At 42.0% G+C, this 15,798-nt stretch overlaps 1 long non-coding RNA gene across 1 annotated transcript in view; it reads left to right on the top strand.

Annotated features, from left to right (window-relative positions):
* The window catches only part of LOC130843912 (uncharacterized), a 261,119-nt gene extending 246,921 nt beyond the window's left edge, over positions 1-14,198 (top strand). Inside the window, exon 4 of the long non-coding RNA XR_009051095.1 lies at positions 14,170-14,198. This is a non-coding gene — a long non-coding RNA (uncharacterized LOC130843912). The remainder of the gene's footprint in view (positions 1-14,169) is intronic.
* The last annotated feature ends 1,600 nt before the right edge of the window (positions 14,199-15,798 follow it).

Raw genomic sequence — 15,798 nt, 5'->3', positions numbered from 1 at the left:
ACTGAATTTTGAAACTTCCTAAACCTAGGCTTCCTGTTTCCTCTATAGCTAGTCACACATTATGTACAGACTTTGTTTCCAAGATCTCAGAGAAGCAGTTTCCTGTTTGTTATCTCTGTGTATGATCCCACAAACAAAAGCACTTTTATGATTCACATGCAAAGTTAGGGGTTGGAGAACTTTTCCTAGTGTAATTTCATGTCCACCTTTCTAATTAAGAAGGCATCCTGTAGGGTGTTAGAATTATGGATTTTTTTGCATCTAACAGATGTTGGGGCAGAAGAAGAGTCCAGTTGTGGAGATGTGATTCCCATACCATTCTACAGTGTGTGTTGCACTGTGGGTTATTTACCAATGTCTATTCCTCCCATCTTTCTTACAGACATAAACTCAAGTTTATTTAGGTGACTACTTCTCAGGGAATGTGACCACAGCTCAAAGGGTAAATCCTGCTTAGGCTAACCCAAGCCTGGTAATGTCATTTCCATTGCCAGTGATTAGTTGAGAAGAAGGCATGTGGCTGAGTTTCAGCCAGTGCAGCTCTAGTGGAAATCTGGTTTGGGCTTCTAGAAATGATGCCTTGTCTTACAAAGAGACATAAGGAAGAACTGGCCCACTTCTTCCTGCAGAAGTGATCTTGTATCTGCTGACCCACAAAGGGAGCCAATCTGAGGGCAAAGCTGACATGTTGACATTGGCAGAAGGAAAAGATGCAGAGGACTTGGGGCCTTCATGACAGCCCCAAGCTGCTGGTGGAGCTGCTAGACCCAGTTCTTCCTCATCAGGTAATGCATTTCCTTTTTTATTAAGCCTTTGACATAGGGTTTCTGTTAGGTGCACCTTAAAGCAACAGAAATGTTTATCCTTGATAAAGAGAGCTACATTTCCCCCCCTTCTGCCACCCAGAACGTTTGACTCTTTCCATGTTTGTACTGGACGAGCACTGGGACTTTCATCTTTTTTGTTGATTCCATCTCTCTATTTCTCAGACAAATAAATGGCTTGAATAAATGAATCCAGGACTTCGTAAATACATAAAACTATACCAAAACTCTTGTCAGTTATTTTAGCCAAGATGGCCATTCCCCAAAGCTTCCTCTTGTTGGATCGCAAGAGAAAGGAAAATTTTCTCTTGAAAGCAGAGTAGACTGAGCCACTGATCCCATGTCAGTCCTCTGCTGCAAAAAGTCCAGGTAAAGGATAAATTTATTTCAGCTGGTTGCAAACTCTCACCTTTACTGCCCCAGTTTGGAATTTACAAAACTGTTTAAGATTTCAACCAGGTCACTTTTCCATACCTGTGAACTTTTGCTGGGTGCAGCATTCAAAATGTTAAGCCAACTTGCCTTTGATTATTTGATTATTTCAAAAAGTACACATTAAGGTATTGAATTACCAGTATAGGATGTTAATACAAACAAGATAAATAGCATAATGTAAATTACAGTGTGGAGAAAATGGACATATCCACAGATTAAAATAGCAAATGTGTAACTCATTAATGAAATGTATAGTAACCTACAGTGGAAATATTTAATATTAAAGAATGCAGTCTCCTTTAACCTGGCAGTTGGAGAGATTCTCTTCCGGGTATTCTTTGTGTATCTGATTTACGCAGGGTAACCAATCCATTAGCCCAGCTTGCAGTGAAAGGGATTAATTTATATTTTAATATTGCATGGTTTCAGGTGTGAAAAGAAGCAGAGAGAAATCCTCTTTCTTTGGGACCTTGAGGAAGCCCGACATGAGCTTTTGAAAGATTTCATGTAAGATACGTTCATGAAACAGTTTTGAACACCTGATCTGAGAGAAGCATCAGGCATCCTTTGAGATGCTAGGGAGTTTGTGAAGATGAGTCAGACTTAGATTCTGTTGCCAAGAGGAGTTTAGATAAGACATTAGTGAACTTAAGACAGTGACAGAGAAAGAGAAAAGTGACTCCAAGATTTGGTACCTGGAGAACAGTGAGGAGTGTGATCCTGCAAGGAAAATGGGGAAACCAGGAGGGGATTCTGGTATAGATGAGCTTAGGTTTCAGGGTGTTTAGTCTCAGATGTGGTAGACAGGTCTATAGAGATGTGTCATGTAGCTGGATATTTATCAGACTGTTGGAATTCCCACTTCTATGCAGTGTTCCGACTCCATTTATTTTAGCACATTTTCTCTGCATCCTTAGCAGGCAAGCCTTTTAGTTTGGAAAGTCCTTCATGCTAATAACATCTTAGAGGTGTGGCAGGGGTGCTTTTCAAATCGAAACTGGAAAGGAAACACCCAGCAGATCATTTTGCTTGGCTTTTGTCAGGGCCAGTCCTGAACACAACATTGGGAACCATAGCCCAGAGGAAGGAGCACGGGCTAGAGAAGCAGAAGGTGTGAGTTCTGTTTCTGACCATGACCCTTGGACGAGTCTCTTTCTGCACTCCACGTTTCTCATCTGTAAAGATAGATTGGGTGCGTTAGCGCCAAAGACTCTTTCCATGATTTCTATAATATCTTACGGTATTGTTCACATTGCAGCTCTATTTTGCCCTTGACATGCACCTCCATCAGAGGTGTTTAATAAAAATTTGTACAACTTTTTAGTTTCCTAAAGCATAGTCATTATTTTCACATCTATTCCTTTCTGAGCCCTGATAGTGACGTTATTGATGATATGTCCAATCAGATGAGGAAATTGGGGTATGCAGAGATTAAGGGGCTTGTCCAAGGTTTCTGGATGGTGCAATCAGAGCCAGGACCTGAGCCCAGGGCTTCTCCATTTCCCATTACCTGCCTGCCCCCTCCCCCGCCCCCCAATTCCCCACCACCGCTACCCCACAGGCAGCTTCAGACTCAGGTTGGTCCACTATTGTGTAAACCTTTTTTTTTTTTTTTTTGGTGACACTGAGTGGCTTGCAGCCACTTCCCTGACCTGGGATTAAACCTGGGCCCACAGCAGGGAAAGTGACAAGTCCTAACCACTGGACAACCAGGGAATTCCCTTGAGTGGACTTTAATAGGGGACTCTTACAAAGATATTACTAGACTTTTGGATTGCAGATAGAAAGAGGTTTTAAAGCTTTTTATTTTGAAGTAATTTTATATTTACAGAGAAGTTGCAAAGACAGTACCCTGCTTCCCCTAGTGTTAACATCTTACATCAGCATGATACGTTTGTCAAAACTAAGAAAGTAGCATTGGCACAATGCTATGAACAGACTTAGTTTGGATTTAACCAGTTCAAATTTTTAATGAACAAATTAAAGTAAATTGGAGAGTGGAAGTAGGGCCAGGGATGTAAAGTGTTTTGATCCCCATCGAATAATGGTCCCCATGTACTATGTGTGTGCTGCTAGGGCTGGCCTTACAGCAGGCACAGACTTCTGACAGTAGAAGATCCCCACCCTCCATGAGAAAGTCAACAGACATAGGATGGGCTGGTAATGAGGAAACCAATGGCGAATTCCAGATACTTAGGTTTGTGAACTACATACCAAGTAGCAGACCGAAGACACATTTCAGATCCTGTCTTTTATGGACAAGATACAATCACCATCCATCATTTTTTAAGTACAATCCTTTCCTGGAAGATATTGCAGTATTATTCAAAACGTGCCAAAGTGGGCAGGAGATCCCAAGAGTAATTGTGAGTTATGAGGTCATGGGGACCTCATTGCAAACTATTTGCAAAACTTAATTGGGGTAATAAATAAACTAAGCATGTAAATTAGATTGAAGGCTACAGTGTGAATTAGAAGGAGGCCATTAGCCTGCATAGTCAAAATGCCTTCTTCCTGTTCGTAATATTTGCTGAGTTGAACTATTAATCGAGGAATCATTAAATTCAAACATCCTAAAATTTCACAACTAAAATAACTTGAAATAAAACCATTTAATGAGATCCTTTCTGGACAAGATGAGAACTTTATTTTTTATGATTAGGTACTTAGACCCTTTTCAAGTAGAGTTTGGTCTGGCATTCATATTTGAACCCACCTGCCCCCCAGGGTGTGAATTCATCTTAACCAAGTTACTTAGAAGCAAATGCAGAAGAAAAAAAAAAATAAAGCTCAAAAGGAATAAAACAAGGAAGCCATTTCCAATTGTTGAAAACAAACAGGTCTCTAGGCTGAATTGGCACTGTCCCTCTCTTTTTTCTTTTTTAAACCAGGTAGTTAAAAATAACTTCATCTGGTATTCCTTTTTCACATATCTGAAGAATGAATAAAGGGGCCTCTTGCAGCTAAATATAAATATAAAAAAATAAGAGAAACCAAGCACCTAAACACTGCATCTAATCATCTAGCCCAAGTCAAGCCTTAAAGCGGCTTTTTTTTTTTTCAAGCAGTTGATTGAATGAATACAAATGCCTCTCTGTTGTCACTTGGGATGCCACTTGATATATCCCATTTTCTAGACTCTAATTATTCCATTTGTAGACATGAATGCCATTTAGATGTAAGCTAATTCAGCATGGTAACTCAATTAGATTTGTACCGACTTGGATTTATGAAACATCAATGGGTTCTTGGTGAGACCAATGGGACTGCGGGCGATTCATCCCGAAGTCTCACCGACATAGCCTCTCAGGAGCTCAATTAAACATGCCAGCCAGGAGGATGTTTTTTAGCTGGAATGTTTCACAATTAAAATAAAAGAGATTTCTGTGTTCCTCGGTGCTCATGGCCCAGCAGAAAAGAAAGACCTGATAACACAGGCTGAAGTTTTCCTTTAGGTTATATGTTCTCTATATGAAAGAGGGCTCTTTTGCTCCGCTGGGCTTCAGAGCACCTGTGTGGCTGTGCTCGGTGTGGCCGCCCTCAATGGTGGACCCATGTGGCAAAGATCACGGAGTTTCACCATGCCTCATATTCAAGGGCACTTAATAAATGTTGGTTGAACTAAAATGCTAAGATCATCTCAAAGCCTGTATCTGCATCTTGGTTCTGAGAGAGAGGCAGGTGCTGAATACCAAAGTAGATTTGTAAAAATATGAGAAATCTCTTATTGTAATAAAAATGACGCTAACTATATTTTCAGCATAAAACATGGCCCATGGTCAGAAGATGGGGGGCAAGATTGGAAACCAGGACTATCCCCTAATGGATACCATGTGGAAAATACGCTTTTCAAAAAAATGATCTTACTGTATGATTTGGACTTAGGAATTTAGGCAGGCCTCTGCATGTCACCTACCTGTGCCTGGCAGAGATCTGCCACGAGCTCCATCTTCCTTACCAGGGGAGTATTTCATGATTAATGGCTTTGCTGGTTCTCAACAGAGGGCGACATTGGAAATAGTGTGTGAATTAATGAAATAACGTTAATAGGTGTGAATTCATTTGGCCAATGATGTAGAATTACGGAAATGCCTGTTGTTTTCTTTCTTTTTTTTAAAATTTAATTTATTATTTTTTATTTATTTTTGGCTGCAGTAGGTCTTCTTTGCTGCTTTCTCTTTCTATGGCGAGCGGGAGCTATTCTGTGTTGCCGTGTGCAGGCTTCTCAATGTAGTGGCTTCTCTTGTTGTGGAGTACAGCCTCTAGGTACTCGGGCTTCAGTAGTTGTGGCTTGCGGGCACTAGAGAGCAGGCGCAGTAGTTGTTGCAGACCGGCTTGGTTGCTCTGCGGCATGTGGGATCTTGCTGGGCCAGGGATTGAACATATGTCCCCTGCATTGGTAGGCAGATTCTTAACCACTGCACCACCAGGGAAGTCCCTGTTGTTTCCTTAACTCAAGTGTTGGATAAGAGAGACGATTACATTTGTTTTATCAAGACCTGTATGAGGGACAACATGATAGAGAGTTTCAATTTTATTTTATCTCCGTTTATCTTCTCTCAATTTAGTGCCCTGATATTTATTTCTATTGTGAGATTGACTATTAGGTATAGAACCGTAGTAGTAACAGTAGCAGTAATACTTCATTAAGTATTTCAAATAATGTTTGCCTTGCAGCTCATAAATTTCAAAATGCAGTTTCACATAACCTGTGACAGTTCATCCCCATAACACTTGCAGAACAGACATTGTTTCCCATTTTATAGCTGACACAGCTGGTCAAGAGAGGTTGTGTGAATTGCCTAAGGCCACACAGCTAAATCTCAGTAAAACTGATATTTCAACCTTAATCTTTCCTGTTAAATCTTTCTCATATGGTATAGCAGAAAGAGCATGGGCTTTACATCAGAAAACACTGCTTTACTTTCTACTTCTATCATGTTGAATCTTGTAAGCACTGATAAGATTTAGCCTCAGCACATGAGGGGCATTCTTGAATTTGATTTGGATAAAAGTTCCAAAATTTGATGCTTAAAACGAATCCCTGGGCCTGTCTGATGATACTGGCATAGCACCAGCAGACAGGCTGTGCCAGGGGAAGAGATTAATGTTACCCAGGGACCCAGGGAGGGGATGCTCTGAGCCTACACACCTCACTTTCTTAAGCCTCATAGGAATCTTGACTTAAATTAGAAACACAGTTAGGACTTCTTTGTATTGTTCCTATAGCAACTCTCTTTCTAGCTCCTGATTTCCTAGAGTAATGGTCTCTGCAAAGATTTTCTGAAGAGCCACCCAAATTTGTACCGTTGGCATCAGTCAGCCTGTGTACAATTCTCAGCAATCTGGCTGTGTCCACACAGGCCAGCCAACTCTCCTTGGCTTGTCTTCCTTCCAGGAAATTCCACCTCAGGTAGCAGAGGAGAACACCAGAAGGACCACAGTGCTAGGAGTCAGGAGATGCCCCCCCCACATCCTGCTGTGTGGCTGATCCCTGTGGGACTAGATGGGCCATCTGCTGGCTGGCAGCCTTGGGCAATTCACCCAGCTCCTCGAGCCTTCTTTTCTTCATCTGCACCAATAGTGTGCCCCTCAAAAACTGCTAGAAGGATTAAATAAAATACTATGTGTGGAAACATTTTGTAAACTGTTAACCCATGCTTTTTGCAAGGGACACTATATCATAACATGTCATATATGTGTATATTTTTGTAATCCATGTTGTAACATGCCACATCTTAGAAATTCGCCATGCACTTTGGCATCATGTGAAGAATCCTAGCAGTCCTGGGAAGTGAACTCTGTGGAAATGTGTTTAATGTACTGTTTCACAAACAGTTTGACCTGGAATCTACTTTTCGTTTGATACCTCATGTCAAACTGTGCTCTAGGTCAGCTTTAAAACACTGAATCAACACGATTGTTCTCATGGCTTTGCGATGGGCACAGGGTTCTAACCCTGCACCCTTCGCTACCCCCACCTGCCTCAGCTTTCTTCTGGATTGGCAGACGTCCCCAAGTGTTAGTGAAGATGACTAACAGCAGCCCAAGACTCACATCCTATGGCTTAGGAACCTGGGAGAAAGAGCGTCTCTTTCCCATTGATTCAAGAAATGGTGCTGATCTCACTGACAAACTTTGAGTCCTAGGCCCAACCTTGAAGCATTCACAGCGGGCCAGGGGAAGGAATCTTCTCATTGGTCAGGCCCAGGTTACAGGCTTAATCCTGCAAAAGCCAATCATATCTAAGACTCATGGATGGAAAATAAGAGAGATTGGTTCTTTCAGATCGATGTTACAAAAAGTCAGTTTGGGCTTTAGCGAAGGAATTCCAGACAGATTAAGAAAACAGCAGAAGCTCTGTGACATTCCTTCTCCATCATCCCTTTTCCTAGGACAGGGGTCCATAAACCTTGGTATACAGAAGAACATTCTGAGAAATTTAGTGAAAATACTGATTTCCAGGCTTTCCCCACCTGCAAGATTCTGATTCCACATGCTCAGGTGTTGCTCAGAAATGTCTTTGTTGCAAGCACTAGATACCGGTGGTCCAAGTACCATGTTTTGAGAATCAAGGGCAATGAGATAAAGACATTGCCAGCAGTCCTCAGTCTCTGCTGTATCAAAATTGAGTACCAGATCAACATTTGCAGAGGTGAGACTGGCAAAGTACACGTTGACATTGATCCTCGGGTGTTTCTGATGTGCCCTAAAGCAGCGCTTCTCAACCTTTACTGTGTATGTGAATCAGGGATTTTCTTAAGCCGCAGGTTCTGATTCAGTAGGTTTAAGGTATGGCCGGAGCTTCTGCATTTCTAACACGGTCTCTGGTGCTGCTGCTGCTTCTGGTCCAGGGACCACACTTTGAGCAGCAAGACGCTAAAGGCTAAGAACCACCTATGTATTCCGTTTGCATATTTTAAGGCCGTGTCCTTCAGTATTTACAAGCCCGCAGGGCAAGCATAAAAGCACCTTCTGTTTCTAATAGGATTTGTTTGTGCTGTATTTCTCACTTTGTTCTGGGCTGTGCAGAGTTCATCTTCAAAAGGCTCAGAGAGAACACAGTCTAGTTCCTAAAGCCTATTTTCTGTTTAACTAACCTTCCAGGCTTGGGATCTTATTTAGACTCTGGAAAAACAAAGGAAAGTGATACAGGATCCCTTAGGGAATTCACCCTTAGGGTGACCAGCTCTCCTGGTGTGCCCAGAAGGGTCCTGATTAGAGCACTGAAAGTATAACCCTAGCAGTCATACTTTCTCAAGGAAGAAAGACCCGTAGACCAATAACTATAACACAAGGTCATGCGTACCGACAGGAAACCAGCTAATTCAGCCTGAGGGCTCAGGAAAAGGCAGGTTAGAGCAGGCCTTGGAGGCTGAATAGGAGTTCACCAGTTTGGGGGCAGAGGATGAGAAAGGGAGGGGGTGTTGAAGGCTGAGGGAAAAGTACGTGCCAGAGAACAGAGATACGTACATATGCGAAAATCCTTCGCTGCTGTGAGCCCCCGTCTGTTTTGAATGCAACCCTGTCTTAATCTGACTTGGTGATGTACGGCACAGAATTCTTCCCCCTGGTTAAAGCCCTTTGGGGAGCCAATCAAGCCCCACCCTGCAGCTCTGCAAACACGCCGCTTTTCTCATAGCCACTTCTTTTGTTATCTTGGCAGATGGATAATTTTCATGATTTGTTCATGGATATTTTTCTCTGACATTTCTGTGCCCTGTTTTCGTTTATTCATCCACTCAGCAAGTATTTATCCTATACTTTCTGTGTGCCAGAACAGTTCTCAGCACTTGCAGTGTATCGGCAAACAGACACCCCTGCCCTCAGGGAACATACATTCTAGAAAAGGAAATAGACAATGAAAGAATTTTAAAAGTAAATTATGTCTGCTGGCAGGTCATAAGTGCTGAGGGAAAAAGATACCAGAAGGTAGAGGTAATCAGAAGTATAACTTTGTACAGGTGGTCAGGAAAGACCTTTCTAATTTGATGACGTTTGAGCAGAGGGCTGAAGGAAGTGGGAGGAGCACTGTGCAGATATCTGTGGGAGGAGATCTCTGAGGGTATTTTGGACCGAAGGCATGGCAGAGCAAAGGTCCTGAGGGCACGTGGTGTGTGCGGGGACCAGTGAGGAGACAAATGGGTTTGGAGTGGAGTGGATGAGACAGCTGAGTGCAGGAGAAAGGGAGGTCAGACTGGTGGCACATGGCACTTTAGACCAGGATAAGGAGTGACACTGAGTGAGATGAGAGCCCTTGGAGGGGCTCTGAGCAGAGCAGGAACAGGATCTGACATATTTTTAGAGCATCGCTCTGGCTTCTAGTTAAGAAGTGACTGTTGGTGGGGTAAGGGTGCAAGTAGGGAGACTGCTGATGAGGTTAGCACAAAACCCCAGGCAAGAGATGTTCGTGACCCTGACACAGGTAGACGCAGGGGAGTGGTGAGAAGGGGCTCTCTGTGTGCACTGATTCCCTGCCCAGTCACTCCCTTCCAGAGTCCAGAGAACTTCTCCAACTGCCTGGGCGACTTGGGCAAATCTCTCCACCCACCTGGGCACTCACTTGCATCATCTGTAAAATGATGCCAGACAGTAATATCTGCCCAACCACACTCACAAGGGCCTTTTGAGAATTAAATGAGATCACAACTTGGAAAGCATAGAGCAGAACGGAAACACAGATGAGTCAAAACCCACCAGTGGGATATCTCATCTGCCAGTACAGAAAAGATGGGCTGCTCTCTCGTCACTACTCCAGATAATTCATGACGGGGGGGCTACTGAATGTAAAGGTTCAACCTCAAATCGTACCTTGAGAGGAGACATTTATGATCATCTGATCAAACCGCAGTCTCTCTTAGATAAGGGCGCTAAGATGCAGAGATAAAGGTGGCTTTCCCAGACAACACAGTTAAGTCAGAGTCCTAGTGCTGAGCCTTCTACCAAGCTGCCCATTCAAACATGGTGATAATTGTCCCTACCTTGAAAGCTAATCGAAGCACAATTACTCTCAAAGGAGAAGGAAGAGAAGCCTCTCAGCTGCGAGACTACAACAGCTTTGCAGCTTTCAGGTACGTGATCACATTAGATCCTCCCAACCTCTCCATGAGGTTTTGAAGTCCCCCCCTTTTACACATAAGGAAACAGAGGCTCGGAAAGATCAGTTGAGTTACCCCAAGTTACACAGCCAGCAAATGCCAGGAAAGAATTCTAGCTCTTCTGGTACCTGACCCAGCACTCTTTCCCCTGCATTTGATGAATACCTTTGCAGAGGGCAGAATTGGTTTATTTAGGAAGGTGTTCTCTCTGTTTTTCTAGTTACTCTCCCCGAATCCTGCAGCAGGGGATTCGATGGAACATTTTTGATTTGTGAATGTAATCTAGTGCTTATTAGAATTTCTGAGCTTTTACATTGAAAGTTTCAACAGGCTTACTGGGATACTTTTTACGTGTTGAGTGTAAATTTAAGTCTAAAAAACACTATCAAGCTGGTGCGCTGACATATTTTTAGATAATGGTTGGAAGAGCTGTGTCAGTGGGTGCTCTGAGAGAGACACACACTGAGGTTCACACACTGCAGTCTTCAGAGCTGTAAGAGGAAAAAGCCAGTGAGTGAGATATCAGGAAGGTACTGGAATTGGTGCAGAGATCACAGGCGAAACTGCTGTTGACAAGTACCGAAGAGACTCATTCTTGCTGTTCATCTGGGATATGTGACATGTTGCTTGGTTTTAACTTTTAATCGATGTATTCTTTTGAATCAAGGGATAGAGGAAGGTTGTAAGAGGCAAAAACATCTGCCAGAACACAAAACACAGGGTAAAGACACCAAAGCTTGGGATATCAGTATATTCTCTGGAGCTAATCATGGCTGAGGGTGTTGGAGACTTTGAATCTGCCGGGTGAACAAAGCCTCCTTCCACCCCCGATTTGCCCTGGCAGCAGGCACAGAGGCCTGGGAGCTATTGGCTCCCCTACACCAAGGCCCTTGGCAGGATGTTGTCACCATGGCCCCAGAGCTCTGGTCCTCTCCAGCCCCCTGCTATGGCCATGTCATTACCGCTGAGCTTTCACTCTGTTTCTGACGTGAACCCTGGTCTGTGGGACAGAAGTCCCACCGTGAATAGAGCTGAAGCCTTCCCAAACCCCTCTCCCTTGAGACGGGGCCATCTCATCGACCCCACTTCTGGTCAGTCAGACCTTTGCCAGGTCCCACGGCGCCGCCACCTCCTGGCGGCACAGAGTCCACTCTGTGCCTAGACTCTGTAGAGGGGTATGATGCCTGCCTAGGCCGCTCTAGCCTCTTGTGATGTGGAGGCGGACTAAAGCCTCAAACGGGGTTATCCCCTTCACTCATCCATCCTTCCATTGGCCACTGAGGTTTCATTAAGCCTCATGGCTGAAGCAGTGTCGATTAAGGAAATCAACAAGACTGGTAGTAATTATGACAATTGTTGTTCAGCGAGCGAAAGTTTTGTAGTTAGATCTGGGTTCTAGCCCCTGTTCTGACACTTACTATCTCTGGAGCCTCAGACAAGTTACCTTACCTTTCTGATCCTCGTTTTTTCATCTATAAAACAGGGGTCATAATAGTAAGTACCTCATTCTTAAATTATTGAGTGGCTACATGCGTGAGTTACGGTTTTAAGTGAGATAAGGCACGCAAAGTACTTTGCAAAGTACCTCCACAGAAGCGTTCAGTTGATGCTCGTTGTGTCTCTCTGTGGTGGGCGTATGTACAATGATTAACTCACCAGTAGTAGTATGTGTCGAGCACTCTTCCAGGGGCTTTACGTTCGTTGTGTTATTAATTCTGAAAATGTGCAAGGAAAGCAACATCAGACCCATTTTACAGATGCAGAAGCTGAAACTTGGAGATTCTAAGTAATGTCTCAAAGCCACACACTTGGGAAATGGGTAAATGGCTGGAATTTGAGCCATGGTGAGTTGTATACCAAGCCTGAGCTCTTTTGTCTTGAGGGTGTGGAGGGCAATGAGAGTCTTGAGTGACAGCTCATTATAACAATAGAAGGGTCGGTGGCCACGTCCTCTGTGATTAATTGCCTCATGAGTGGAACAAATAGTGTTACAAGTAGCAAATACTTCAGGAGTGCAGAGGAAGAGATGATTGTTTAGGCAGGCTTATTAATGAAAAGCTTTATGAGGAAATTTTTCATTTGCTTTTTTAAATTTTTTTTCCAGCTTATCAAAGCAATACATGTGCAATACATAAAAATTCAGAGATTTATTTCACTCCTAGCTTTATTTCACTTTATTTCATCCTACTTTTTTCTTTATCTATTTCTAACTCTTCTCACTACTCCATACATTGACAGCATAACTGAATGGTTACAAATTTTTGGTAAAATCATCTGGTAATATCTATTAGGATTACAATGGCACACACCCTCTGGACCCAGCAACACCGCTTTTGAGACTGTTTTTTCAAGATGAAACACCAGAATGTGAAGATATATGCACAACTACGTTTCTTATAGCATTGCTTACAGCAGCCAAACAAATTAGAAACAAGACAAATGTCTTTAGTCTGTCAATAAGGGGATACTTGATAAATTATGACTCATTAATTCTAGAGACCTTGGTATTGACTATTTTAAAGGCTTGATTTGATTTCTCTGTAATGACTTGCATAAAACCGTCTTAGAATCTTCACAGTTTAGAATTTGGGAGCCAAATCTATTTTAACACAAGATAAAGTAATATAAGGAAAAGGAAAGCTTTATGCTTACATTTGGTCAGAGAAAGATATTTACACAAGCACAGCACTGGGGACACCTGACTTACCAGCATCTTATCCGACATGGATATGGGGCTTTTGTGCATTATAAACTCAATATAACCTAACAGTATGGGGGCAAGAAAGCTAGTGGGGCTCTTGGGCAGACCTAGAGCATTTAGAAGGGAAGGGGATGATCCTTTCCCCTCTAGGCTGACCACATCTAGAGAATCATGTTCTGCTTAAAACAAGTATGTTCACCAAGGCAGTAGGGTTGAAATCATGTCATTGGAGAAATACCTGAAAAACTGTACTTTTTTATTCTGAAGAAGAGTAGACTCAGAGGACACACTATAATTTTCTCCAAATGTCATGCTACGTGAACTATTAGACTTTTTCTATGGAGTCTCAAAGCTAAAACCAGGATCAGTGGATGGAAGCCAGTAGGAGCTGGGGGTTAGCCCAATATAAGGAAGACATTTTTAACTATCAGAGCTGGTCAAAAGTAGTACAATGACTTGCCCTGGAGATTCCAGTCTTTTATTTTGTCTCTACAGGTGTTGAAGGGACCTGATGGCAATAGTGAGGAGTCAGGTATTTGATGGGAACAGTATGGTGCCTAATATCATATCCCAACCCACCTACAACCCTAATCAAAGAATGTTCAAGCTTGTCATTTGATCCTGAGATCTGGTTTTCAGTTGTGAGATATTGGGAGAGGCATTGTAAAACCATGCTATTAAACTCCAGCTATCAAGTTGAACAGACCCAGGTTTAGATCCTGCCTCCTCCATCTTCTTCTCTGTGACTCAGGCAAATTACTAACATCTCTAAATCTGTTTGTGTATCTGTCAAATAGGAGTAGTATTGGTTTCTTCCTCAAAGAGCTGTTATGTAAGGACTAGTTGAGATAATAATACATATATTGTATTTGACACATGGCAGCACACAATGAATTCTCAATAAGTATTTTTAAGTTAAAATATGTGAATTATTCTTGTCTTTCTTATTATGTACATTCATTTTTAATAGAGTAAGGCAAGAGTATTTTCTCATTAATCTTGGAAAGAACCATAAATCTCTCTGGTTTAGAATATCATATTTCCTAAGATTTCTAAGGTTTATAAATATCATATTATCCAGTTCAGTTAAGTATTTTTGGTTGCTTTCCAGGTAGATCTATGTCAGAAAAAGAACACTGAATCTGGAGTCATTGGATCCAAGTCCGAGAGGTTTGGCTGTCATGTCGTAGACAGGTAATTCTATAGTGTCTCAGTTTTCTCCTTCATAAAGTAAAAATAAGCACATGTATACCACCTAATTCATTCATATCCTTGAATGGAAGAATAAGTGGTATAACATAAGTAGAAGTGCTTTTCTAATTATAAAATACTAGTCAATTAGGAACTATTACTGTTGTAATGACTCATAAAATGGGTGAGAGGTATGATTTCTCTGGCTCCAAAATTTAAGACTATCAAAGGCAGGACCATTCTGAGAATTTAATCCTAAAACTTCTGTGTATAGGAGTGCATTTGAAAAAGAAAATAAGATACCATTCCCTGTAAAAGGAGGCATTGTCAGCTCTATGGAAAACCTTTTGGAACCATGATTTACCTTTCCAGGTAGAAGAAGTAGAAAAGGTGAAGAAGAAAGAAGTAGAAAATGCTTTGAGTGTGACAAAGCATTTGCCCAGTGCTTTTCTAAAGATTAATTTTTCCTATGTATTTATTTGCTTGTGTAGTTAGTTCTAACAAATTGAACATTCTTGGTTGCTAATTATGAAAGCAGAGGTGCACTTGAAGGAGGGCTGGGTCAAAGCAGAATAAGACAGGCTTAAGGATTCAAAGACCTTTAGCACTGGGTGGGATCTTGGAGGTGATTTTACCAAAGGGGAGGATTTGGTAAAGATGTACAGTAACTTGCCCATAACTGTGTTGCTTGAAGGAGCAGCACTGACAGTGCTCTCCTAAGGTTTGTGCTTTGGTGTTTTGTTTTGATTTCTAAGTTGATTCTGAGAAGAAAGTAAGGTAAAGAGGAGAAAGAAGGGGAAAAGGAAAGAAAATATCCTTTAACTGAATGGAAAACTTTTTTATTACTCACGCACCCCTCACAGAAGAATCTGGAACATTCATGAATATGTTTGGGAAACGCTTGATTTTTAATAGAGGATGAAGCTTTTTCCCCAAGGAAATAAAACATCAACATCTCTACTATTAGGATTCTGTTCTAAGGGGAAAAAATAGTAAATTTTTTTTTTAAGTTTCATGCTGCAAAAGTTTTTGATAGCACCATTCCTGACAGTGGAGAATTGGAAAAATCCAAGTGTTCAACCAATGAGAGGATATTTGAGTAAATTATGACATAGTCTATCAAACATTATACAACCACCACAAGTAGTGTTACCTAGATTATGAAATAAAATAAGCAGATGCTTTTATTATAGTGAGGCAGGGAAGAAAGACAGCGTGGTGTGGACGACATTAATCGGCGGGAAGACTGAGGGTAGGAATCTACTGTACTGGAGGAAGGAAAGAGGTAAAAGTAGGTCAGTAGGTAGAAAATGAATTCAAGTAGGAAATTCATAAGAGGATGTGAATTTCAACAGGACTTTATAGGGAGACAGACTAATCAAGGAGAGGTGAGCAAAGCTGGGATAATTTGTACACTTCTGACTGCAGGAGTGAGGAGGCCAAGGACAGAGTGGGAGGTTGCCTTGTGGGTTTACGGCTTCAACATTGGCTGTGCTGAGCACTGCCTCCGCCCAGTGGCTTTGACAGTGAGCCACCTCCACGATGAGGA

Source organism: Hippopotamus amphibius, chromosome 2, assembly GCF_030028045.1.
Source record: "Hippopotamus amphibius kiboko isolate mHipAmp2 chromosome 2, mHipAmp2.hap2, whole genome shotgun sequence".
NCBI classification, from domain to species: Eukaryota; Metazoa; Chordata; class Mammalia; order Artiodactyla; family Hippopotamidae; genus Hippopotamus; species Hippopotamus amphibius.
Note: the sequence above shows the minus strand (reverse complement) of the source record. Positions and strands in the feature narration are given on the sequence as shown.